The following is a 26964-nucleotide window of genomic DNA, read 5'->3' as shown; positions in this document are numbered from 1 at the left end:
CAAATGAGTGTATGCAAATGAGGTAAGATTAGGGAGGTAAGGCAGTGAATAAGCCGTAGTGGCGAAGTAATTACAATTTAGCAATTAAACACTGGAGTGGTCTGCCAGCAGACAGACTGGTTATTTAGTTTTTACAAGGGAACAGGGCACATTAATAAACAGGCCTGTCAACGTGCCAGTTTTAACCGGCGAGCCTCTCGACAACGTGCCAGTTTTAACCAGCGGAGACCAAGACTTCTTCCTCTGTGGTCAGTCAGCCTGTCAAACAGTGGCCTTTCTGAGGTGTCTAAAGTTGCTGAAACGGCGAAGGCCGTCGCACTGAAAACACCAGAGAGACACAACTGGGTCTAGAGGAAACCACAGTGCCAAATGAGGACAGGAGGATGGGTATACACAAAAGTGTAGAATACTCTGAGCCGGGTCACTCAGGGGGCTGATAGGAGGAGAGCCGGGTCACTCAGGGGCTGATAGGGGCTGAGGAGGAGAGCCGGGTCACTCAGGGGGCTGATAGGAGGAGAGCCGGGTCACTCAGGGGGCTGATAGGAGGAGAGCCGGGTCACTCAGGGGGCTGATAGGAGGAGAGCCGGGTCACTCAGGGGGCTGATAGGAGGAGAGCCGGGTCACTCAGGGGGCTGATAGGAGGAGAGCCGGGTCACCCTGAGCTGATAGGAGGAGAGCCGGGTCACTCAGGGGGCTGATAGGAGGAGAGCCGGGTCACTCAGGGGCTGATAGGAGGAGACTCAGGGGGCTGATAGGGGGAGGAGAGCCGGGTCACTCAGGGGGCTGATAGGAGGAGAGCCGGGTCACCCTGAGCTGATAGGAGGAGAGCCGGGTCACTCGCTGTATATAGACTTTTTGTTTTCTACTGTATGTTTTGTTTACTCCATGTGTAACTCTGTGTTGTTGTTTACTCCATGTGTAACTCTGTGTTGTTGTTTACTCCATGTGTAACTCTGTGTTGTTGTTTACTCCATGTGTAACTCTGTGTTGTTGTTTCTGTCGCACTGCTTTGCTTTATCTTGACCAGGTCTCAGTTGTAAATGAGAACTTGTTCTCAACGGGGCCTACCTGGTTAAATAAAGGTGTTCTCAACTGGCCTACCTGGTTACATAAAGGTGTTCTCAACTGGCCTACCTGGTTAAATAAAGGTGTTCTCAACGGGGCCTACCTGGTTAAATAAAGGTGTTCTCAACGGGGCCTACCTGGTTAAATAAAGGTGTTCTCAACGGGGCCTACCTGGTTAAATAAAGGTGTTCTCAACGGGGCCTACCTGGTTAAATAAAGGTGTTCTCAACGGGGCCTACCTGGTTAAATAAAGGTTAAATAAAAATAAATATAAATAAATGTTTACTGGTCATTAGTGGGAAGCAAACTGGTGACCAGAAGCTGTAAGCAGCAAATCTAATGTACAACATTTAAAAAGGGATCATGTGAGAATCTGGCTAGTTAGCATTGGCTCTCAAAACCAGCCCTTACTTCCTTCATACTGCACACAGAGACATATACAAACGCTACCCACTAGTTCGTCTGACGCTGGGTAAGTGTCCCGCCAGGCCCCCGGCCGTGTCCCACCAGGGCCCCGGGGACATATACAAACGCTACCCACTAGTTCGTCTGACGCTGGGTAAGTGTCCCGCCAGGCCCCCGGCCGTGTCCCACCAGGGCCCCGGGGACATATACAAACGCTACCCACTAGTTCGTCTGACGCTGGGTAAGTGTCCCGCCAGGCCCCCGGCCGTTCCCACCAGGGCCCCGGGGACTGGGTCAAACTGTCTCAGGATTGTAGCCCTCGTCTGTACTGTAGCCTAATCCTAGTGTCTGCTAGCTAGGCAGTGGGCACATGAGGAAGGCCCAACAACTCCACCCCAGGTGATGAAGTCTAGCTACTGCTACTGGTGATCAAGTAGCCTGGTCCCAGATCAGTTTCTGCCATCCTCTATGGTCATTGTCATAAGTGTGAGAATGACCATAGGAGTTGGCAAAACAGATCTGGGACCAGACTAGAGGCTAGTGCTTGAGAAGAACCAGTCATGTTTCCTGAAAAGTCTCTACTAGCTAACTCTGTTCCTATTGGCTGCTGGTACATTTCTTTCAGCGCTGCATTCAGCTTGAAGAAGGATCCACACGTCCATCTCATGCCCATTGGTTCATAGGCCCTAGACGTCTTCCTATTGGCTGCTGGTACATTTCTTTCAGGCTGCATTCAGCTTGAAGAAGGATCCACACGTCCATCTCATGCCCATTGGTTCATAGGCCCTAGACGTCTTCCCATTGGCTGCTGGTCTATGTTGACATGGTATGTAGTACAGGACAGGAACAGAGGGAACAATGAAAAGACTGAGGAAAGAAAACCGGTTCAGACCAGCTCAGACCTCTTGTTGCTTCCTATGTCCTGATGGTCTATGTTGACATGGTATGTAGTACAGGAACAATGAAAAGACTGAGGAAAGAAAACCGGTTCAGACCGGTTGTTGCTGCATCAGCAAATCATCACCGTTGTGAAATGAAAACACCCGTACCTTGAGAAGTTAAGCCTGGGTCGGGGGAACGTGTTGTAGGATACAGAACCTTGAGAAGTTAGGCCTGGGTCGGGGGAACGTGTTGTAGGATACAGAACCTTGAGAAGTTAAGCCTGGGTCGGGGGAACGTGTTGTAGGATACAGAACCTTGACAGTTAGGCCTGGGTCGGGGGAACGTGTTGTAGGATACAGAACCTTGAGACTTGAGAAGTTAGGCCTGGGGTCGGGGAACGTGTTGTAGGATACAGAACCTTGAGACTTGAGAAGTTAGGCCTGGGGTCGGTGAACGTGTTGTAGGATACAGAACCAGAACCTTGAGACTTGAGAAGTTAGGCCTGGGGTCGGGGGAACGTGTTGTAGGATACAGAACCTTGACAGTTAGGCCTGGGGTCGGGGAACGTGTTGTAGGATACAGAACCTTGAGACTTGAGAAGTTAGGCCTGGGGTCGGTGAACGTGTTGTAGGATACAGAACCTTGAGACTTGAGAAGTTAGGCCTGGGGTCGGTGAACATGTTGTAGGATACAGAACCTTGACAGTTAGGCCTGGGGTCGGTGAACGTGTTGTAGGATACAGAACCTTGACAGTTAGGCCTGGGTCGGTGAACGTGTTGTAGGATACAGAACCTTGACAGTTAGGCCTGGGTCGGTGAACGTGTTGTAGGATACAGAACCTTGACAGTTAGGCCTGGGTCGGGGGAACGTGTTGTAGGATACAGAACCTTGAGACTTGAGAAGTTAGGCCTGGGGTCGGGGGAACGTGTTGTAGGATACAGAACCTTGAGACTTGAGAAGTTAGGCCTGGGGTCGGTGAACGTGTTGTAGGATACAGAACCTTGAGACTTGAGAAGTTAGGCCTGGGGTCGGTGAACGTGTTGTAGGATACAGAACCTTGAGACTTGAGAAGTTAGGCCTGGGGTCGGTCGGTGAACATGTTGTAGGATACAGAACCTTGACAGTTAGGCCTGGGGTCGGTGAACGTGTTGTAGGATACAGAACCTTGACAGTTAGGCCTGGGTCGGTGAACGTGTTGTAGGATACAGAACCTTGACAGTTAGGCCTGGGTCGGTGAACGTGTTGTAGGATACAGAACCTTGACAGTTAGGCCTGGGTCGGTGAACGTGTTGTATTCCAATTGGTCAAAGCAGGATTTGTGGTGGTTACAGTGCTCTGGAGATAACAGTACATCAATTAGTCCTATTGTTTGGCAGACTAGGCTATAGGCTAAAGGCTATAGGCTATAGGCTAAAGGCTATAGGCTAAAGGCTATAGGCTAAAGGCTATAGGCTAAAGGCTATAGGCTATAGGCTAACCAAACCACATTACAGAGGAGACGACTAGGCATCGTCTTGTGTTTCCCTGAAGTTGACTTGGGGACACAACACTATAATTCTCCCATTCGAAGGCCAGTCTACCATACCGAAACATCTAGGTTGGATGCACTCTCACCTTGCTGCGAGCTACACTACTGCTTATAAAACTATAAGGACTAAGAGGGCTCCAGCTATGCATCAGGGTTTCTAACTTGCTAAGCGGCTAGATGTCAACATCAAGCTTCTTGATTAAAGCAGAGAAATTCAACCCCCCTTCTGGAGCAAGTTCCCCTGTTGCCTAAATCGTTTTGTGCGTCAAAAACAATTTGAGCCGTGTCTGAGACTAGTGGGACACAGTAATGGTTTAGGGTTGAGGAGACCCTGAGCTGTGTCAGAGACTAGTGGGACACAGTAATGGTTTAAGGTTGAGGAGACCCTGAGCTGTGTCAGAGACTAGTGGGACACAGTAATGGTTGAGGAGACCCTGAGCTGTGTCAGAGACTAGTGGGACACAGTAATGGTTGAGGAGGCCCTGAGCTGTGTCAGAGACTAGTGGGACACAGTAATGGTTGAGGAGGCCCTGAGCTGTGTCAGAGACTAGTGGGACACAGTAATGGTTTAGGGTTGAGGAGACCCTGAGCTGTGTCAGAGACTAGTGGGACACAGTAATGGTTTAGGGTTGAGGAGACCCTGAGCTGTGTCAGAGACTAGTGGGACACAGTAATGGTTTGAGCTGTGTCAGGACTAGTGGGACAGTAATGGTTTAGAGGCCCTGAGCTGTGTCAGAGACTAGTGGGACACAGTAATGGTTTAGGGTTGAGGAGACCCTGAGCTGTGTCAGAGACTAGTGGGACACAGTAATGGTTTGGTTGAGGAGACCCTGAGCTGTGTCAGAGACTAGTGGGACACAGTAATGGTTTAGGGTTGAGGAGACCCTGAGCTGTGTCAGAGACTAGTGGGACACAGTAATGGTTTAGGGTTGAGGAGACCCTGAGCTGTGTCAGAGACTAGTGGGACACAGTAATGGTTGAGGAGACCCTGAGCTGTGTCAGAGACTAGTGGGACACAGTAATGGTTTAGGAGGCCCTGAGCTGTGTCAGAGTGGGACACAGTAATGGTTGGGAGCTGTGTCACAGTGGGACACAGTAATGGTTTAGGGTTTAGGAGACCCTGAGCTGTGTCAGAGACTAGTGGGACACAGTAATGGTTTAGGTTGAGGAGACCCTGAGCTGTGTCAGAGACTAGTGGGACACAGTAATGGTTTAGGGTTGAGGAGACCCTGAGCTGTGTCAGAGACTAGTGGGACACAGTAATGGTTGAGGAGACCCTGAGCTGTGTCAGAGACTAGTGGGACACAGTAATGGTTTAGGAGACCCTGAGCTGTGTCAGAGACTAGTGGGACACAGTAATGGTTTAGGAGGCCCTGAGCTGTGTCAGAGACTAGTGGGACACAGTAATGGTTTAGGGGGGCCCTGAGCTGTGTCAGAGACTAGTGGGACACAGTAATGGTTTGAGGAGGCCCTGAGCTGTGTCAGAGACTAGTGGGACACAGTAATGGTTTATGCATGGTTGAGGAGACCCTGGGCTGTGTCAGAGACTAGTGGGACACAGTAATGGTTTGAGGGAGGACCCTGAGCTGTGTCAGAGACTAGTGGGACACAGTAATGGTAATGGTGTTAGTGGGACACAGTAATGGTTTAGGAGACCCTGAGCTGTGTCAGAGACTAGTGGGACACAGTAATGGTTGAGGAGACCATGAGCTGTGTCAGAGACTAGTGGGACACAGTAATGGTTTTTAGGAGACCCTGAGCTGTGTCAGAGACTAGTGGGACACAGTAATGGTTTGGTTGGACCCTTTAAAGACAAGTCTAACTGAGCTTGTGGGACTCCCCAGTAATGGTTTGTGTCAGAGACTAGTGGGACACAGTAATGGTTTAGGACCGCTGTCAGAGACTAGTGGGACACAGTAATGGTTTAGGCCGTGTCAGAGATCAGGTGTAAGACCAGTAATGGTTTCATAAGCATGCAGCTGCCCCAGCCACTTACCATAAACACAAAGACCCACCCAGCAAGCCTATGCATGGCAGCCAAGGCAGAGAGGCCTGCTTTTTAGTGGGTTTACTTTATAAAAGAAGGCCTACAGCCTGCAACAGCGGCACTCTGGGTGTGTTAGGAAACAACGGCACCGGGTGGGTTTACCAGGAACGCTCGGCACCTGGGTGGGTTAGGAAAACAACGGCACCGGGTGGGTTATGAACAACCGGCACCGGGTGGGTTAGGACCATGCAACGACCCCCCCACCTGGGTGGGTTAGAAAAAGCAACGGCACCGGGTGGGTTAGGAAACAGCACCGGGTGGGTTGGCGTCTATACCAGGCCTCCTCTGGTTCAGAAACAAGAGAATGGTGGAGGTGGCTGTTTAGGAAACACCCACCAGCATGGCTTTCCATTGTAGCCCCAACCTCTCTGTCTTTTAACATGAATAGTTTACCCCGACCCCCACTACTTTCTGCCCATTAATGAACAGGGCCAACCTGGACACACTGAACACAGATTCTGGCTAACATTTTAGAAAAGTGACCGTCTCCATTAGGCCAAATATCTGATCCATGGGAAGATGAGGTTTACTGTGAGCAATCTCTGGACTGCTCTCAAACAACCTTTAAAAAGACAAGTCTAACTGTGAGCAATCTAGAGACACTCTCAAACAACCTTTAAAAAGACAAGTCTAACTGTGAGCAATCTAGAGACACTCTCAAACAACCTTTAAAAAGACAAGTCTAACTGTCACTGACCTATTTAAACAGCAGTACATGGACAGTAACCCACAACAGTCATCTCAACGTTCAGTTCCTGCTGTCTCAGCTAAAAACAGAGCCTTGTGACTGTAACAACTAGACCACAACTGACAACATATTCTACCATCCAGCCGTGATAAAGATCAAGAGGTGTAAGACCACATGTTAACGTACGACTCAAACGCCTGGCTGTTTACCATGAACGACCCCCTCCCCCCTCTCTGGCTGTTTACCATGAACTTCCCCCCTCTCCCCCCCCCCCCTCTGGCTGTTTACCATGAACGACCCCCCCTCCCCCCTCTGGCTGTTTACCATGAACGACCCCCCCCCCCTCTCCTCCTGTTTACTCTCCCTCTCTGGCTGTTTACCATGAACAACCCCCCCCTCCCCTCCCTCTCTGGCTGTTTACCATGAACAACCCCCCTCCCTCTCTGGCTCCTGTTTACCATGAACACCCCCCTCCCTGGCTGTTTACCATGAACGCCCCCCCCCTCTCTGGCTGTTTACCATGAACGACCCCCCCCCCCCTCTGGCTGTTTACCATGAACGACCCCCCCCCCCTCTCTGGCTGTTTACCATGAACACCCCCCCCTCCCTCTCTGGCTGTTTACCATGAACGACCCCCTCCCTCCCTCCCTCTCTGGCTGTTTACCATGAACAACCCCCCCTCCCTCTCTGGCTGTTTACCATGAACAACCCCCCCCCCCCCCTCCCTCTCTGGCTGTTTACCATGAACGACCTCCCTCCCCCCCCTCTCTGGCTGTTTACCATGAACGACCCCCTCCCTCTCTGGCTCCTGTTTACCATGAACGACCCCCCCCCCTCCCTCTCTGGCTGTTTACCATGAACGACCCCCTCCCTCTCTGGCTGTTTACCATGAACGACCCCCTCCCTCTCTGGCTCCTGTTTACCATGAACGACCCCCTCCCCCCCTCCCTCCCTCTGGCTCCTGTTTACCATGAACGACCCCCCCTCCCTCTCTGGCTCCTGTTTACCATGAACGACCCCCCCCTCCCCTCTCTGGCTGTTTACCATGAACGACCCCCCTCCCTCTCTGGCTCCTGTTTACCATGAACCCCCCCTCCCTCTCTGGCTCCTGTTTACCATGAACGACCCCCTCCTCTCTCTGTTTACCTGGCTCCTGTTTACCATGAACGACCCCCCCCTCCCTCTCTGGCTCCTGTTTACCATGAACGACCCCCCCCCCCCCTCCCTCTCTGGCTCCTGTTTACCATGACGACCCCCCCTCCTGGCTCCTCTGGCTCCTGGCTCCTGTTTACCATGAACATGACCCCCCCTCTCCCTCTCTGGCTCCTGTTTACCATGAACGACCCCCCCCCTCCCTCCCCTCTCTGGCTCCTGTTTACCATGAACGACCCTCCCCCCCTCCCTCTCTGGCTCCTGTTTACCATGAACGACCCCCTCCCTCTCTGGCTCCTGTTTACCATGAACGACCCCCCCCCCCTCCCCCTCTCTCTGGCTCCTGTTTACCATGAACGACCCCCCTCCCTCTCTGGCTCCTGTTTACCCCCCTCCCTCTCTGGCTCCTGTTTACCATGAACGACCCCCCCCCTCTCTGGCTCCTGTTTACCATGAACGACCCCCCTCCCTCTCTGGCTCCTGTTTACCATGAACGACCCCCCCCCCCCTCTCTGGCTCCTGTTTACCATGAACGACCCCCTCCCCTCTCTGGCTCCTGTTTACCATGAACGACCCCCCTCCCTCTCTGGCTCCTGTTTACCATGAACGACCCCCCCCCCTCCCTCTCTGGCTCCTGTTTACCATGAACGACCCCCCCTCCCCTCTCTCTCTGGCTCCTGTTTACCATGAACGACCCCCCCTCCCTCTCTGGCTCCTGTTTACCATGAACGACCCCCTCCCCCCTCCCTCTCTGGCTCCTGTTTACCATGAACGACCCCCCTCCCTCTCTGGCTCCTGTTTACCATGAACGACCCCCCTCCCTCTCTGGCTCCTGTTTACCATGAACGACCCCCCCCCTCTCTGGCTCCTGTTTACCATGAACGACCCCCTCCCCCTCTCTGGCTCCTGTTTACCCCCCCCCCCCTCTCTGGCTCCTGTTTACCATGAACGTCCCCTCCCCCCCCTGGCTCCCCATCCCTCTCTGGCTCCTGTTTACCATGAACGACCCTCCCTCCCCCCTCCCCTCCCTCTCTGGCTCCTGTTTGGCCATGAACGACCCCCCCTCCCTCTCTGGCTCCTGTTTACCATGAACGACCTGTTTACCCCTCCCTCTCTGGCTCCTGTTTACCATGAACGACCCCCCTCCCTCTCTGGACTCCTGTTTACCATGAACGACCCCCCTCTCTGGCTCCTGTTTACCATGAACGACCCCCCCCCTCCTCCCTCCCTCTCTGGCTCCTGTTTACCATGAACGACCCCCCCCCCCCTCCCTCTCTGGCTCCTGTTTACCATGAACGACCCCCCCTCTCTCTGGCTCCTGTTTACCATCTCTGGCTCCTGTTTACCATGAACGACCCCCCTCCCTCCCTCTCTGGCTCCTGTTTACCATGAACGACCCCCCTCCCTCCCCCATGAACGCCCCCTCCCTCTCTGGCTCCTGTTTACCATGAACGACCCCCCCTCCCTCTCTGGCTCCTGTTTACCATGAACGACCCCCCCCCCCCCTCCCTCTCTGGCTCCTGTTTACCATGAACGACCCCCTCCCTCTCTGGCTCCTGTTTACCATGAACGAACCCCCCCCCTCTCTGGCTCCTGTTTACCATGAACGACCCCCCCCCCCTCCCTCTCTGGCTCCTGTTTACCATGAACGACCCCCCCCCCCTCCCCTCCCTCTCTGGCTCCTGTTTACCATGAACCCCCCCCTCTCTGGCTCCTGTTTACCATGAACCCCCCTCTGGCTCCTGTTTACCCCCTCCTCTCTGGCTCCTGTTTACCATGAACGACCCCCTCCCCCCTCTCTGGCTCCTGTTTACCATGAACGACCCCCCCTCCCTCTCTGGCTCCTGTTTACCATGAACGACCCCCCCCCTCCCTCTCTGGCTCCTGTTTACCATGAACGACCCCCCTCCCTCCCCCCTCCCTCTCTGGCTCCTGTTTACCATGAACGACCCCCTCCCTCCCTCTCTGGCTCCTGTTTACCATGAACGACCCCCCCCCCTCTCTGGCTCCTGTTTACCATGAACAACCCCCCTCCCTCTCTGGCTCCTGTTTACCATGAACGACCCCCCTCCCCCTCTCTGGCTCCTGTTTACCATGAACGACCCCCCCCCTCCCCCTGGCTCCTGTTTACCATGAACGACCCCCCCTCTGGCTCCTGTTTACCATGAACGACCCCCCCCCTCTCTGGCTCCTGTTTACCATGAACGACCCCCTCCCTCCTGGCTCCTGTTTACCATGAACGACCCCCCCTCCCTCTCTGGCTCCTGTTTACCATGAACGACCCCCCCCTCCCTCTCTGGCTCCTGTTTACCATGAACGACCCCCCCCCCCCCTCTGGCTCCTGTTTACCATGAACGACCCCCTCCCCTCTGGCTCCTGTTTACCATGAACGACCCCCCCCTCCCTCTCTGGCTCCTGTTTACCATGAACGACCCCCCTCCCTCTCTGTTTACCATGAACAACCCCCTCTGGCTCCTGTTTACCATGAACGACCCCCCTCCCTCTCTGGCTCCTGTTTACCATGAACCCCTCCCTCTGGCTCCCCCTCTCTGGCTCCTGTTTACCATGAACGACCCCCCCTCCCTCTCTGGCTCCTGTTTACCATGAACGACCCCCTCCCCCTCCTGTTTACCCCTCTCTGGCTCCTGTTTACCATGAACAACCCCCCTCCTCTCTGGCTCCTGTTTACCATGAACGACCCCCCCCTCCCTCTCTGGCTCCTGTTTACCATGAACACCCCCCCCTGGCTCCTGTTTACCATGAACACCCCCCCCCTCTCTGGCTCCTGTTTACCATGAACGACCCCCCCCCCTCTGGCTCCTGTTTACCATGAACGACTCCCCCTCTCTGGCTCCTGTTTACCATGAACAACCCCCCTCTCTGGCTCCTGTTTACCATGAACGACCCCCTCCCTCTCTGGCTCCTGTTTACCATGAACAACCCCCTCCCTCTCTGGCTCCTGTTTACCATGAACAACCCCCCTCCCCTCTGGCTCCTGTTTACCCCCTCCCTCTCTGGCTCCTGTTTACCATGAACAACCCCCCTCCCTCTCTGGCTCCTGTTTACCATGAACGACCCCCTCCCCTCTGGCTCCTGTTTACCATGTTTACCATGAACACCCCCCCCTCCCTCTCTGGCTCCTGTTTACCATGAACGACCCCCCCCTCCCTCTCTGGCTCCTGTTTACCATGAACAACCCCTCTCTGGCTCCTGTTTACCATGAACAACCCCCCCCCCCTCTGGCTCCTGTTTACCATGAACGACCCCCCCCCCTCTCTGGCTCCTGTTTACCATGAACGACCCCCCCCCCCTCTGGCTCCTGTTTACCATGAACGACCCCCCCCCCTGGCTCCTGTTTACCATGAACGACTGGCTCCTGTTTACCATGAACAACCCCCCCCTCTGGCTCCTGTTTACCATGAACAACCCCCCCTCCCCTCTGGCTCCTGTTTACCATGAACACCCCCCCCCCTCTGGCTCCTGTTTACCATGAACACCCCCACCCCTCCCTCTCTGGCTCCTGTTTACCATGAACAACCCCCCCCCCCCTCTGGCTCCTGTTTACCATGAAAAATGCTGCTTGATGCTTTATGGCCCAAAGATATATATTCCTGTCATACAGGATCTGCTTGTCAAACTCATGGGACGAAAATGATCCTAACAATGCAACCTATTAATTACAACAACTATTCAAAAGTTTTTAAAAAAACAACAACTCTCGTATTTCCTACAGTTCATTCTGGGTTGATTTTGATTTAAGGGGACGTCAACGCAGCAGTACAGAAGCCCGAGTTCAGACCCTGACAAATCTCTCCTGGATAAACTCGCGTCAACGCAATGACATGTTTTTGAAAACAGAAAGGCATCTCGCAGAGCAGGACTTTCCAACATGACACCACTAGCTAGCAGACTGCTATAGTAGATGCCCTAGTTGTCATGAGCGACCCATAAAAACTAGCTACTACCGAGTCCAAGCCATGTTCCTCGAAGGCAGAGGCAGTAAACACATTTTAGTTACACTTTTACAGAAAAGTGTTATTCGCAGTACAATAAAAAGAGCATTCAACCTCTATTTCTTTGACAGTTGTGGGAAAAAGGTTGTTACGTTTCATCACATCAATTGCTAATTAAAATGTTACATTTTTAATCAAACAACCACCTCATGAACATCTTCACTAGCATGCTGGTTGTTTTTCTGTGCTTACTAACTAGGCTGCACAACCGGCTAGACAGAGTAGAGCAAAGTAGAAAACGTTGTAGCTAACTTTTTCTTACATAATAACAGTTTCCTTCCTATCAGAAGATATCGTTACATAGCAAGCTTGATGACTGAATGAATTAACTTGCTAAATCATACGAACACAATTATTGCTTTGACATAAGCCTACATCGGGGTACGCATGTTTACTACTAGCTAGCTTTTTATGCAGCCAGCTAGATGGCTTGGTAGCTAGCTTTTTATGCAGCCAGCTAGATGGCTTGGTAGCTAGCTTTTTATGCAGCCAGCTAGATGGCTTGGTAGTTAGCAGCACAGTCAGCTAGATGGCTTGGTAGCTAGCAGCACAGTCAGCTAGATGGCTTGGTAGTTAGCAGCACAGTCAGCTAGATGGCTTGGTAGTTAGCAGCACAGTCAGCTAGATGGCTTGGTAGCTAGCAGCACAGTCAACTAGATGGCTTGGTAGCTAGCAGCACAGTCAGCTAGATGGCTTGGTAGCTAGCAGCACAGTCAGCTAGATGGCTTGGTAGTTAGCAGCACAGTCAACTAGATGGCTTGGTAGTTAGCTGCACAGTCAGCTAGATGGCTTGGTAGCTAGCAGCACAGTCAGCTAGATGGCTTGGTAGTTAGCAGCACAGTCAGCTAGATGGCTTGGTAGTTAGCAGCACAGTCAACTAGATGGCTTGGTAGTTAGCAGCACAGTCAACTAGATGGCTTGGTAGTTAGCAGCACAGTCAGCTAGATGGCTTGGTAGTTAGCAGCACAGTCAACTAGATGGCTTGGTAGTTAGCAGCACAGTCAGCTAGATGGCTTGGTAGTTAGCAGCACAGTCAGCTAGATGGCTTGGTAGTTAGCAGCACAGTCAACTAGATGGCTTGGTAGTTAGCAGCACAGTCAACTAGATGGCTTGGTAGTTAGCAGCACAGTCAGCTAGATGGCTTGGTCAGTTAGCACAGTCAGTAGTTAGATGGCTAGATGGCTTAGTTAGCAGCACAGTCAGCTAGATGGCTTGGTAGTTAGCAGCACAGTCAGCTAGATGGCTTGGTAGTTAGCAGCACAGTCAACTAGATGGCTTGGTAGTTAGCAGCACAGTCAACTAGATGGCTTGGTAGTTAGCAGCACAGTCAACTAGATGGCTTGCACAGTCAACTAGTTAGTTAGCACAGTCAGCTAGATGGCTTGGTAGTTAGCAGCACAGTCAGCTAGATGGCTTGGTAGTTAGCAGCACAGTCAGCTAGATGGCTTGGTAGTTAGCAGCACAGTCAGCTAGATGGCTTGGTAGTTAGCAGCACAGTCAGCTAGATGGCTCGGTAGTTAGCAGCACAGTCAGCTAGATGGCTTGGTAGTTAGCAGCACAGTCAGCTAGATGGCTTGGTAGTTAGCAGCACAGGACAGATCAGCTCAACTAGATGGCTTGGTAGTTAGCAGCAGTCAGCTAGATGGCTTGGTAGTTAGCAGCACAGTCAACTAGATGGCTTGGTAGTTAGCAGCACAGTCAGCTAGATGGCTTGGTAGTTAGCAGCACAGTCAGCTAGATGGCTTGGTAGTTAGCAGGACAGTCAGCTAGATGGCTTGGCAGCACAGTCAGTTGGCAGCAGTCAGCTAGATGGTTTGGTAGTTAGCAGCACAGTCAGCTAGATGGCTTGGTAGTAGCAGCACAGTCAGCTAGATGGCTTGGTAGTTAGCAGCACAGTCAGCTAGATGGCTTGGTAGTTAGCAGCACAATCAGCTAGATGGCTTGGTAGTTAGCAGGACAGTCAGCTAGATGGCTTGGTAGTTAGCAGCACAGTCAGCTAGATGGCTTGGCACAGTTAGATGGCTTAGTTAGTATGGCTTGGTAGCAGCACAGTCAGCTAGATGGCTTGGTAGTTAGCAGCACAGTCAGCTAGATGGCTTGGTAGTTAGCAGCACAGTCAGCTAGATGGCTTGGTAGTTAGCAGCACAGTCAGCTAGATGGCTTGGTAGTTAGCAGCACAGTCAGCTAGATGGCTTGGTAGCTAGCAGCACAGTCAGCTAGATGGCTTGTAGTTAGTCAGCTAGATGGCTTTGGTAGTTAGCACAGTCAGCTAGATGGCTTGGTAGCTAGCAGCACAGTCAGCTAGATGGCTTGGTAGCTAGCAGCACAGTCAGCTAGATGGCTTGGTAGCTAGATGGCTTGGTAGTTAGCAGCACAGTCAGCTAGATGGCTTGGTAGCTAGATGGCTTGGTAGTTAGCAGCACAGTCAGCTAGATGGCTTGGTAGTTAGCAGCACAGTCAGCTACCTAGCTTGCTAACCTAGAATATCCTAGCTAAAATGTATAACTATAGTAGTAACTCACGAGAATCAAGCTGCACATCTCGATGGGTCCCAATGTCTGTCTGACTCCCACACCAACTTACAGTTCGAAATGCAGAATCATCTTCCAAGTTTATTTTGTTGCAAAAAACATAGTACTGCAACAACAAACAAACAAACAAAAACAAGACAAAGCATTGAGTTCAAACGTCCCGTGCTGCATGGACACCCACCCAGGGAACTGAACTCTCACAACTACCAGACATTGAGCCAGAGTCTGAATTTACACGCTGTGACAACATGCACTTTGGAGCGAACCATTTATTAGTCGTAGGGGTGGTCGGGTCTACTTATTAAATATCATGATATCAAGGCTGTCGCGTATTTAGATATACATTATGTGGTTATGACTGTTTTGATACGGTCAATAATCAAACGTATGTAAAGATAGTGAGAGATACTGTATCAGACTTTACCGATCACATAGCGGCCGCCTCACCTAAACGATGGTCTCATCCACACCGCACTAATCGAAAGCACATTAAAAAAATTAAATCAGATTTAAAGGTTTGTAATAGTTGTTGACTGACCGTAAACAACTTTGTGAAAAAGTAGGTCATATGTACAAGGATTACACAATGCACATGTATGTGTAAACCACGATAAAGGAGTTATAGTTAGTTATATTGCCAAAACTACTGAAATGCGTTGGATATTTTATTTGAGTGACTTTCTGAGCAAATAGTCTCACAGTGGAAGTTGTTTTGTAAAGTGTTTTCAAATGACCTAAAAGCATTATGGGTTGGGATGATGTCACTAGAATACCACCAGATATTTGCATAATGTTATGCAGTATGTCAATAGAACACTTGTTTCTAGTCCAGGAAAAGGTGCAAATGTGGTCCAATTTATTTGAGGGTTAACTGCATTTCACCTCTAGTCATGTTTCATTATTTATCCTTGATTAGAGGAGTACCGGAACGCCAATTCTAAATAAAATAAAAACTTCCTAACAGCTTCTACCCCAAGCCATAAGACTCTTGAGGACTATTTGCTTATTCCTGTCTGGTGGTAATGGGGTACATTTAACATTTACATTTAAGTCATTTAGCAGACGCTCTTATCCAGAGCGACTTACAAATTGGTGCATTCACCTTATGACATCCAGTGGAACAGTAGTGCATCTAAATCTTTTAAGGGGGGGAGGGATTACTTTATCCTATCCTAGGTATTCCTTAAAGAGGTGGGGTTTCATGGTAACACGTCAGTGTTCATACCTTCCTGTGTGGTGGTAATGGGGTTACCGTGGTAACATATCAGAGTGTTTATACCTTCCTGTGTGGTGGTAATGAGGTTACCGTGGTAACACGTTAGAGTGTTCATACCTTTCTGTGTGGTGGTAATGAGGTTACCATGGTAACATATGAGAGTGTTCATACCTTCCTGTGTGGTGGTAATGAGGTTACCATGGTAACACGTCAGTGTTCATACCTTCCTGTGTGGTGGTAATGGGGTTACCGTGGTAACATATGAGAGTGTTCATACCTTCCTGTGTGGTGGTAATGAGGTTACCATGGTAACACGTCAGTGTTCATACCTTCCTGTGTGGTGGTAATGGGGTTACCGTGGTAACATATCAGAGTGTTTATACCTTCCTGTGTGGTGGTAATGGGGTTACCGTGGTAACACGTCAGAGTGTTCATACCTTTCTGTGTGGTGGTAATGAGGTTACCATGGTAACATATGAGAGTGTTCATACCTTCCTGTGTGGTGGTAATGGGGTTACCATGGTAACACGTCAGTGTTCATACCTTTCTGTGTGGTGGTAATGAGGTTACCATGGTAACATATGAGAGTGTTCATACCTTCCTGTGTGGTGGTAATGGGGTTACCGTGGTAACACGTCAGAGTGTTCATACCTTTCTGTGTGGTGGTAATGAGGTTACCATGGTAACATATGAGAGTGTTCATACCTTCCTGTGTGGTGGTAATGGGTTTACCGTGGTAACACGTCAGAGTGTTCATACCTTTCTGTGTGGTGGTAATGAGGTTACCATGGTAACATATGAGAGGGTTCATACCTTCCTGTGTGGTGGTAATGGGTTTAGTGTTCATACCCTGTGTGGTGGTAACATGTCAGCGTCTGTGTGGTGGTAATGGGTTTACCGTGGTAACATGTCAGCGTCGGCATACCTTCCTGTCTGGTGTCCCATGTACAACAGGAGTTCTCTGATCCTGGTCCAGAACACACAGGGTTCCTCCCTCCCCATATTGACTGATCCTGGTTCAGAATACCCAGGGTTTCTCCCTCCTCATATTGACTGATACCTGATCCTGGTCCAGAATACACAGGGTTTCTCCCTCCCCATATTGACTGATCCTGGTCCAGAATACACAGGGTTTCTCCCTCCCCATATTGACTAATCCTGGTCCAGAATACACAGGGTTTCTCCCTCCTCATATTGACTGATCCTGGTCCAGAATACACAGGGTTTCTCCCTCCTCATATTGACTGATACCTGATCCTGGTCCAGAACACACAGGGTTTCTCCCTCCTCATATTGACTGATACCTGATCCTGTTCCAGAATACACCGGGTTTCTCCCTCCACATATTGACTGATCCTGGTCCAGAATACACAGGGTTTCTCCCTCCCATATTGACTGATCCTGGTCCAGAATACACAGGGTTTCTCCCTCCCCATATTGACTGATCCTGGTCCAGAATACACAGGGTTTCTCCCTCCTCATATTGACTGACCTGATCCTGGTCCAGAATACACAGGGTTTCTCCCTCCTCATATTGCTCCTGATCCTGGTCCAGAAACACAGGGTTTCTCCCTCCTCATATTGACAGAACCTGGTCCAGAATACACAGGGTTTCTCCCCTCATATTGACTAATGGTCCTGGTCCAGAATACACAGGGTTTCTCCCTCCTCATATTGACTGATACCTGATCCTGGTCCAGAATACACAGTAATGGTTTCTCCCTCCTCATATTGACTGATCCTGAGTTCCAGAATACACAGGAAGTTTCTCCCTCCCATATTGACTGATCCTGGTCCAGAATACACAGGGTTCTCCCTTCCATATTGACTGATCCTGGTCCAGAATACACAGGGTTTCTCCCTCCCCATAGCTCCAGAACCCCATGCAGGAAGTAATGGTCCTAGTTCCAGAACCCCATGCAGGAAGTAATGGTCCTAGCTCTCCAGAACCCCATGCAGGAAGTAATGGTCCTAGTTCCAGAACCCCATGCAGGAAGTAATGGTCCTAGTTCCAGAACCCCATGCAGGAAGTAATGGTCCTAGTTCCAGAACCCCATGCAGGAAGTAATGGTCCTAGTTCCAGAACCCCATGCAGGAAGTAATGGTCCTAGTTCCAGAACCTCATGCAGGAAGTAAAGGTCCTAGCTCCAAAACCCCATGCAGGAAGTAATGGTCCTAGTTCCAGAACCCCATGCAGGAAGTAATGGTCCTAGCTCCAGAACCCCATGCAGGAAGTAATGGTCCTAGTTCCAGAACCCCATGCAGGAAGTAATGGTCCTAGTTCCAGAACCCCATGCAGGAAGTAATGGTCCTAGTTCCAGAACCCCATGCAGGAAGTAATGGTCCTAGTTCCAGAACCCCATGCAGGAAGTAATGGTCCTAGTTCCAGAACCCCATGCAGGAAGTAATGGTCCTAGCTCCAGAACCCCATGCAGGAAGTAATGGTCCTAGTTCCAGAACCCCATGCAGGAAGTAATGGTCCTAGTTCCAGAACCCCATGCAGGAAGTAATGGTCCTAGCTCCAGAACCTCATGCAGGAAGTAATGGTCCTAGTTCCAGAACCCCATGCAGGAAGTAATGGTCATAGTTCCAGAACCTCATGTAGGAAGTAAAGGTCCTAGCTCCAGAACCCCATGCAGGAAGTAATGGTCATAGTTCCAGAACCTCATGTAGGAAGTAAAGGTCCTAGCTCCAGAACCTCATGCAGGAAGTAATGGTCCTAGTTCCAGAACCCTATGCAGGAAGTAATGGTCATAGTTCCAGAACCTCATGTAGGAAGTAAAGGTCCTAGCTCCAGAACCTCATGCAGGAAGTAATGGTCCTAGTTCCAGAACCCTATGCAGGAAGTAATGGTCCTAGTTCCAGAACCCCATGCAGGAAGTAATGGTCCTAGTTCCAGAACCCCATGCAGGAAGTAATGGTCCTAGTTCCAGAACCCCATGCAGGAAGTAATGGTCCTAGTTCCAGTCCTATGCAGGAAGTGGTCCTAGTTCCAGAACCCCATGCAGGAAGTAATGGTCCTAGTTCCAGAACCCCATGCAGGAAGTAATGGTCCTAGTTCCAGAACCCCATGCAGGAAGTAATGGTCCTAGTTCCAGAACCCCATGCAGTTCCAGAAGTAATGGTCCTAGTTCCAGAACCCCATGCAGGAAGTAATGGTCCTAGTTCCAGAACCCCATGCAGGAAGTAATGGTCCTAGTTCCAGAACCCCATGCAGGAAGTAATGGTCCTAGTTCCAGAACCCCATGCAGGAAGTAATGGTCCTAGTTCCAGAACCCCATGCAGGAAGTAATGGTCCTAGTTCCAGAACCCCATGCAGGAAGTAATGGTCCTAGTTCCAGAACCCCATGCAGGAAGTAATGGTCCTAGTTCCAGAACCCCATGCAGGAAGTAATGGTCCTAGTTCCAGAACCCCATGCAGGAAGTAATGGTCATAGTTCCAGAACCCCATGCAGGAAGTAATGGTCCTAGTTCCAGAACCCCATGCAGGAAGTAATGGTCCTAGTTCCAGAACCCCATGCAGGAAGTAAAGGTCCTAGTTCCAGAACCCCATGCAGGGGATGTGTGCAGCCAGGAGACTGTATGTATTTCTAATTAAAATGATCATTAATTGAAACATACAGTAGCCTGTTTTTTTTTTAATCTAAAAGCTCTCAAAAAAAGACAACCCACCTCTCATCAATAAAACAAAAGCAAAAAAAAAAACAATTTAAAATAAATTCATACATTTTCTACATAATTTATTTCATGGTCCTTCAAGCCATTTCATGTCTGTCTCGTAAACAAACATTTTATTGCACTGTAAGTAATTTGCGATCAAATTACGAACTTTGAAATGCACAAACTGTCACTAATATTCACTACCGTAGCCGGGTGTAGAGGTGCTAACTGAGGATGGTTTTGAAATGCACAAACTGTCACTAATATTCACTACCGTAGCCGGGTGTAGAGGTGCTAACTGAGGATGGTTTTGAAATGCACAAACTGTCACTAATATTCACTACCGTAGCCGGGTGTAGAGGTGCTAACTGAGGATGGTTTTGAAATGCACAAACTGTCACTAATATTCACTACCGTAGCCGGGTGTAGAGGTGCTAACTGAGGATGGTTTTGAAATGCACAAACTGTCACTAATGTTCACTACCGTAGCCGGTGTAGAGGTGCTAACTGAGGATGGTTTTGAAATGCACAAACTGTCACTAATGTTCACTACCGTAGCCGGGTGTAGAGGTGCTAACTGAGGATGGTTTTGAAATGCACAAGCTGTCACTAATATTCACTACCGTAGCCGGGTGTAGAGGTGCTAACTGAGGATGGTTTTGAAATGCACAAGCTGTCACTAATATTCACTACCGTAGCCGGGTGTAGAGGTGCTAACTGAGGATGGTTTTGAAATGCACAAACTGTCACTAATGTTCACTACCGTAGCCGGGTGTAGAGGTGCTAACTGAGGATGGTATGTGGCAGTTAGCACCTCTACCAATAAAGGGCCCTTTCCCGTAGTAGACCATCAAAGCTAAGTATAATCTCTTTTATTACCAATCGAGACAAGGCAGGCTGCTACAGACAAGACAACATTTACGTGACTAGGAAAACAGGGACACCTACTGACAGAGTTGCAGAACTACATCCATATCACTTCTGTTGAGCAACTCTTTATGCTGAGTGGAATCACCAATTAGCAGTTTTGACGATTGATCAAACGGGAAATGTACTAGCATCCGTTGTCATGGAAACAGTTGACCAAATCCAAGCAGGTGATTATTTTTAATTTTTTAACCGTTATTTCACTAAGCAAGTCAGTTATTTACAATGATGGCATAACCTCAGCCAAACCCGGACAACACTGGATTTGGCCGGGACTCCCAATCACAGCCGTGTGTGATTCAGCCTGAATTCGAACCAGGGACTGTAGTGACGCCTCTTGCACTGAGATGCAGTGTCTTAGACCGCTGCGCCACTCGGGAGCCCAGTTCAACAGAGGTGTCTTCCCAAATGGCACCCTATTCCCTACGTAGTGCACTACTTTTCACCAGAGCCCTATGAGCCCTGGTCAAAAGTAGTGCACTACATAGTGAATACAGGGTGACCTTTGGAAACTAATATGAGACCAGAAAAACATGAAAGGACCATCTGGTCGCCATAGACACCCAGTTATTGACACAACCACCTGTCAGACATTTAGTTCATCCACAGCTCATAGCAGAGAGATGAGATCATTCAACCTTAAGGCCCCTCCAGGATAATGTAATAATTGGGGGGGGGGGGGGGCAAAGGGGGCCTGGAGCAATGCCCATCAATGTTGTTGGTTGTGTAAAACAAAGTGTACAGAAGAAGTGTAGTGTCTATGCTTGACAGTAATATTCATTTTGTTGTCCAGAAGTGTAGTGTCTATGCTTGACAGTAATATTCAGTGTGTTGTCCAGAAGTGTAGTGTCCCAGAATGTACAGAATGTTGTCCCAGTCCTCTTTAACATTGTGGCTGTCGAAGTTGTCCGGTTGCTGGATACTGGATTGCTGTCATACACTGTCTGTCGATCCAGAGCATCCCAAACATGCTCAATGGGTAACATGTCTGGTGGGCATGCAGGCCATGGACGAACTGGGACATTGTCAGCATACATTTTCAGTGTCCAGATCCTTCCTGTCCTTGTTGTGTCTTTGTCTTCTCTGTACCGGTAGACTTCCTGTCCTTGTTGTGTCTCTGCCTTCTCTGTACCGGTAGACTTCCTGTCCTTGTTGTGTCTCTGCCTTCTCTGTACCGGTAGACTTCCTGTCCTTGTTGTGTCTCTGTACCGGTAGACTTCCTGTCATTGTTGTGTCTCTGTCTTCTCTGTCCCAGTAGACGTCCTGTCATTGTTGTGTCTCTGTACCGGTAGACTTCAAGTCCTTGTTGTGTCTCTGCCTTCTCTGTACCGGTACACTTCCTGTCATTGTTGTGTCTCTGTACCGGTAGACTTCCTGTCCTTGTTGTGTCTCTGTACCGGTAGACTTCCTGTCATTGTTGTGTCTCTGTACCGGTAGACTTCCTGTCATTGTTGTGTCTCTGTACCGGTAGACTTCCTGTCCTTGTTGTCTCTGTACCGGTAGACTTCCTGTCCTTGTTGTGTCTCTGTACCGGTAGACTTCCTGTCATTGTTGTGTCTCTGTCTTCTCTGTACCGGTAGACTTCCTGTCCTTGTTGTGTCTCTGTACCGGTAGACTTCCTGTACCGGTACACTTCCTGTCATTGTTATGTCTCTGTTGACTTCCTGTCCTTGTTTGTGTCTCTGTACCGGTAGACTTCCTGTCCTTGTTGTGTCTCCGGTACACTTCCTGTCCTTGTTGTGTCTCTGTACCGGTAGACTTCCTGTCCTTGTTGTGTCTCTGTACCGGTAGACTTCCTGTCCTTGTTGTGTCTCTGTACCGGTAGACTTCCTGTTATTGTTGTGTCTCTGTCTTCTCTGTACCGGTAGACTTCCTGTCCTTGTTGTGTCTCTGTACCGGTAGACTTCCTGTCCTTGTTGTAAGGCTTGTGAACATTGGATAGCGAAACTACCTGTAGCTTCCTTCATGTAAAGACATAAAAAATGGAATCCATGAGTTCATCGGACTCTGGGTAACTAGATAAAATGATAGTATAATTTAAGTTAAAATACTTTGCAGATATAGTTAATATTGACTAATTTGCCTTGTAACATGTCCCTGTTGTGTCTGCACTCTCAAATCAAAATGTTATTTTGTCACATGCGCCAAATACAACAGGTATTAGGTGTGCTTACCCAAGGACCGTACCTTTTTTGGATTCCATTTTAGCCTAAAATGACCCAAAAATCTAAATGTAGCTCAGGACCTGAAGCAAGGGCAGTGTGGAGTGCGATTGCGTCATCCGTGTGGATCTGTTGTGCGAATTGGAGTGTTGTCTCGGGGTTTTTCCGGCGTGATGGTGTTGATGTGAGATCATGATCATGTGAAATTAGAAATTAAAATACATGTTATCTCTGCACTTAAATAGCGAAAACGCTTTTCCCCGTGGTTCATTTTTCATGCCAGCCAGGTAGACAATGCTCCTGTTATAAAGAGAAGCAATGTGCTTAATATTAGGAAAGTTGAGGAATAAATATAGTAGGCCTAGCCTATAGAAAGCGGATGGGATCCTCCTCTTTTTAGTAGAGGCCATCACTCTGTTCTCACGCAATTGCATAGCCTATAAAAATGTGGCGCAACATGAACTTTCATGTTTGATTAGATTTTCCACAACATTTGCATTGATGTCAGAGAGATTAGAGACAGAATGCGGAGTACCACAGTTACCAAGTTTGGTAGGCTACTAATGACCATCAGCTAAACGGTCACGTTGAACTTGACCGCCGGTGTGGAGGTAATTTGGTCACCGTAACGGCCCTATAACCCACCGGTTGGAAGTTCACTGAGGCATTGCAACGACAGCAGCGAAGAGGTGAAATGAGAACGGGAGCAGCAACTAGCTGGTTTTCCACTACCAAAGACCTCCTTCAAGACGATTGGACAAGAGATCCTCATGAAGATGGTTGAGTGAACGCCAAGAGTGTGCCTACCCTCACCAGTACCCAGTTGGGTCGAGACCAGGGTCTCGAAAATTGTAAAAGCAAATGGAGGCGTCTTTGAAGAATCTAAAATATATTTACATGTGTTTAACACTTTTATTTGTTTACTACATGATTCCATATGTGTTATTTTATAGTTGTGATGTCGTCATTATTATTCTACAATATAGAAAATAGTAAAACTAAAGAAAACTCAACTTCTGACCGGAACTGTAGCCCTGAGGTGTAGCCCTGAGGTGTAGCCGTAGCCCTGAGGTGTAGCCCTGGGGTGTAGCCCTGAGGTGTAGCCGTAGCCCTGAGGTGTAGCCCTGGGGTGTAGCCCTGAGGTGTAGCCGTAGCCCTGAGGTGTAGCCCTGGGGTGTAGCCCTGGGGTGTAGCCCTGAGGTGTAGCCGTAGCCCTGAGGTGTAGCCGTAGCCCTGAGGTGTAGCCCTGAGGTGTAGCCGTAGCCCTGAGGTGTAGCCCTGGGGTATAGCCCTGGGGTGTAGCCCTGGGGTATAGCCCTGGGGTGTAGCCCTGAGGTGTAGCCCTGGGGTGTAGCCCTGAGGTGTAGCCCTGAGGTGTAGCCGTAGCCCTGAGGTGTAGCCCTGGGGTATAGCCCTGGGGTGTAGCCCTGAGGTGTAGCCCTGAGGTGTAGCCCTGAGGTGTAGCCCTGAGGTGTAGCCGTAGCCCTGAGGTGTAGCCCTGGGGTGTAGCCCTGGGGTGTAGCCCTGAGGTGTAGCCCTGGGGTGTAGCCCTGAGGTGTAGCCCTGGGGTGTAGCCCTGGGGTGTAGCCCTGGGGTGTAGCCCTGAGGTGTAGCCGTAGCCCTGAGGTGTAGCCCTGGGGTATAGCCCTGGGGTATAGCCCTGGGGTGTAGCCCTGGGGTGTAGCCCTGAGGTGTAGCCCTGGGGTGTAGCCCTGAGGTATAGCCCTGGGGTGTAGCCCTGAGGTGTAGCCCTGGGGTGTAGCCCTGAGGTATAGCCCTGGGGTGTAGCCCTGGGGTGTAGCCCTGGGGTGTAGCCCTGAGGTGTAGCCCTGAGGTGTAGCCCTGAGGTATAATATTCTGCCCACATGAATTCATTTATATAGGTGTAGCCCTGAGGTATAATATTCTGCCCAATTTATGTTCAATGTACCTGATTATTCTGCCCACATGAATTCATTTATATAGGTGTAGCCCCTGCCCCATGGGTTTAGCCCTGGGGTGTAGCCCTGAGGTGTAGCCCTGAGGTGTAGCCCTGAGGTGTAGCCGTAGCCCTGGGGTATAGCCCTGGGGTGTAGCCCTGAGGTGTAGCCCTGAGGTGTAGCCCTGAGGTGTAGCCGTAGCCCTGAGGTATAGCCCTGGGGTGTAGCCCTGAGGTGTAGCCGTAGCCCTGAGGTATAGCCCTGGGGTGTAGCCCTGAGGTGTAGCCCTGGGGTATAGCCCTGAGGTGTAGCCGTAGCCCTGAGGTATAGCCCTGGGGTGTAGCCCTGGGGTGTAGCCCTGAGGTGTAGCCCTGGGGTGTAGCCCTGGGGTGTAGCCCTGGGGTGTAGCCCTGGGGTATAGCCCTGAGGTGTAGCCCTGGGGTGTAGCCCTGGGGTGTAGCCCTGGGGTATAATATTCTGCCCACATGAATTCATTTATATAGGTGTAGCCCTGAGGTATAATATTCTGCCCACATGTATTCATTTATATAGGTGTAGCCCTGGGGTATAATATTCTGCCCACATGAATTCATTTATATAGGTGTAGCCCTGAGGTATAATATTCTGCCCACATGAATTCATTTATATAGGTGTAGCCCTGAGGTATAATATTCTGCCCACATGAATTCATTTATATAGGTGTAGCCCTGAGGTATAATATTCTGCCCACATGAATTCATTTATATAGGTGTAGCCCTGAGGTATAATATTCTGCCCACATGAATTCATTTATAGGCTGGGTATAGCCCTGAGGTATAATATTCTGCCCACATGAATTCATTTATAGGCTGGGTATAGCCCTGAGGTATAATATTCTGCCCACATGAATTCATTTATATAGGTGTAGCCCTGAGGTATAATATTCTGCCCACATGAATTCATTTATAGGCTGGGTATAGCCCTGAGGTATAATATTCTGCCCACATGAATTCATTTATAGGCTGGGTATAGCCCTGAGCATAATATTCTGCCCACATGAATTCATTTATAGGCTGGGTATAGCCCTGAGGTATAATATTCTGCCCACATGAATTCATTTATAGGCTGGGTATAGCCCTGAGGTATAATATTCTGCCCACATGAATTCATTTATAGGCTGGGTATAGCCCTGAGGTATAATATTCTGCCCACATGAATTCATTTATAGGCTGGGTATAGCCCTGAGGTATAATATTCTGCCCCATGAATTCATTTATAGGCTGGGTATAGCCCTGAGGTATAATATTCTGCCCATGAATTCATTTATAGGCTGGGTATAGCCCTGAGGTATAATATTCTGCCCACATGAATTCATTTATAGGCTGGGTATAGCCCTGAGGTATAATATTCTGCCCACATGAATTCATTTATAGGCTGGGTATAGCCCTGAGGTATAATATTCTGCCCACATGAATTCATTTATAGGCTGGGTATAGCCCTGAGGTATAATATTCTGCCCACATGAATTCATTTATAGGCTGGGTATAGCCCTGAGGTATAATATTCTGCCCACATGAATTCATTTATAGGCTGGGTATAGCCCTGAGGTATAATATTCTGCCCATGAATTCATTTATAGGCTGGGTATAGCCCTGAGGTATAATATTCTGCCACATGAATTCATTTATAGGCTGGGTATAGCCCTGAGGTATAATATTCTGCCCACATGAATTCATTTATAGGCTGGGTATAGCCCTGAGGTATAATATTCTGCCCACATGAATTCATTTATAGGCTGGGTATAGCCCTGAGGTATAATATTCTGCCCACATGAATTCATTTATAGGCTGGGTATAGCCCTGAGGTATAATATTCTGCCACATGAATTCATTTATAGGCTGGGTATAGCCCTGAGGTATAATATTCTGCCCACATGAATTCATTTATAGGCTGGGTATAGCCCTGAGGTATAATATTCTGCCCCATGAATTCATTTATAGGCTGGGTATAGCCCTGAGCTATAATATTCTGCCCACATGAATTCATTTATAGGCTGGGTATAGCCCTGAGGTATAATATTCTGCCCACATGAATTCATTTATAGGCTGGGTATAGCCCTGAGGTATAATATTCTGCCCACATGAATTCATTTATAGGCTGGGTATAGCCCTGAGGTATAATATTCTGCCCACATGAATTCATTTATAGGCTGGGTATAGCCCAGGTATAATATTCTGCCCACATGAATTCATTTATAGGCTGGTATAGCCCTGAGGTATAATATTCTGCCCACATGAATTCATTTATAGGCTGGGTATAGCCCTGAGGTATAATATTCTGCCCACATGAATTCATTTATAGGCTGGGTATAGCCCTGAGGTGTAGCCCTGAGGTGTAGCCCTGAGGTGTAGCCCTGAGGTGTAGCCCTGAGGTGTAGCCCTGAGGTGTAGCCCTGAGGTGTAGCCCTGGGGCCATAAAAATATGAGTCATACATGGTTTAATGAAAAATCATTTAATAACAGACTCAGCTTCCCCAGTGCTCCACAGCTTCCCCAGTGCTCCACAGCTTCCCCGGTGAGCCACAGCTTCCCCGGTGGGCTACAGCTTCCCCTTCCCCGGTGCTCCACAGCTTCCCCTTCCCCGGTGCTCCACAGCTTCCCCTTCCCCGGTGCTCCACAGCTTCCCCTTCCCCGGTGCTCCACAGCTTCCCCTTCCCCGGTGCTCCACAGCTTCCCCTTCCCCGGTGCTCCACAGCTTCCCCTTCCCCGGTGCTCCACAGCTTCCCCTTTC

At 49.6% G+C, this 26964-nt stretch overlaps 1 protein-coding gene across 2 annotated transcripts in view; it reads right to left on the bottom strand.

The window, feature by feature from the left end:
• Positions 1-14530, bottom strand: part of LOC135573627 (protein FAM53B-like) — a 30752-nt gene extending 16222 nt beyond the window's left edge. Inside the window, exon 1 of one of the 2 annotated variants that reach the window (XM_065022904.1) lies at positions 14303-14530. The gene's annotated coding sequence lies outside the window, so the exon portion shown is untranslated. The remainder of the gene's footprint in view (positions 1-14302) is intronic. The other variant, XM_065022905.1, reaches the window with a different exon arrangement.
• Between the last annotated feature and the right edge of the window lie 12434 nt (positions 14531-26964).

This window comes from Oncorhynchus nerka, linkage group LG10 (genome assembly GCF_034236695.1).
Source record: "Oncorhynchus nerka isolate Pitt River linkage group LG10, Oner_Uvic_2.0, whole genome shotgun sequence".
NCBI lineage: Eukaryota > Metazoa > Chordata > Actinopteri > Salmoniformes > Salmonidae > Oncorhynchus > Oncorhynchus nerka.
Note: the sequence above shows the minus strand (reverse complement) of the source record. Positions and strands in the feature narration are given on the sequence as shown.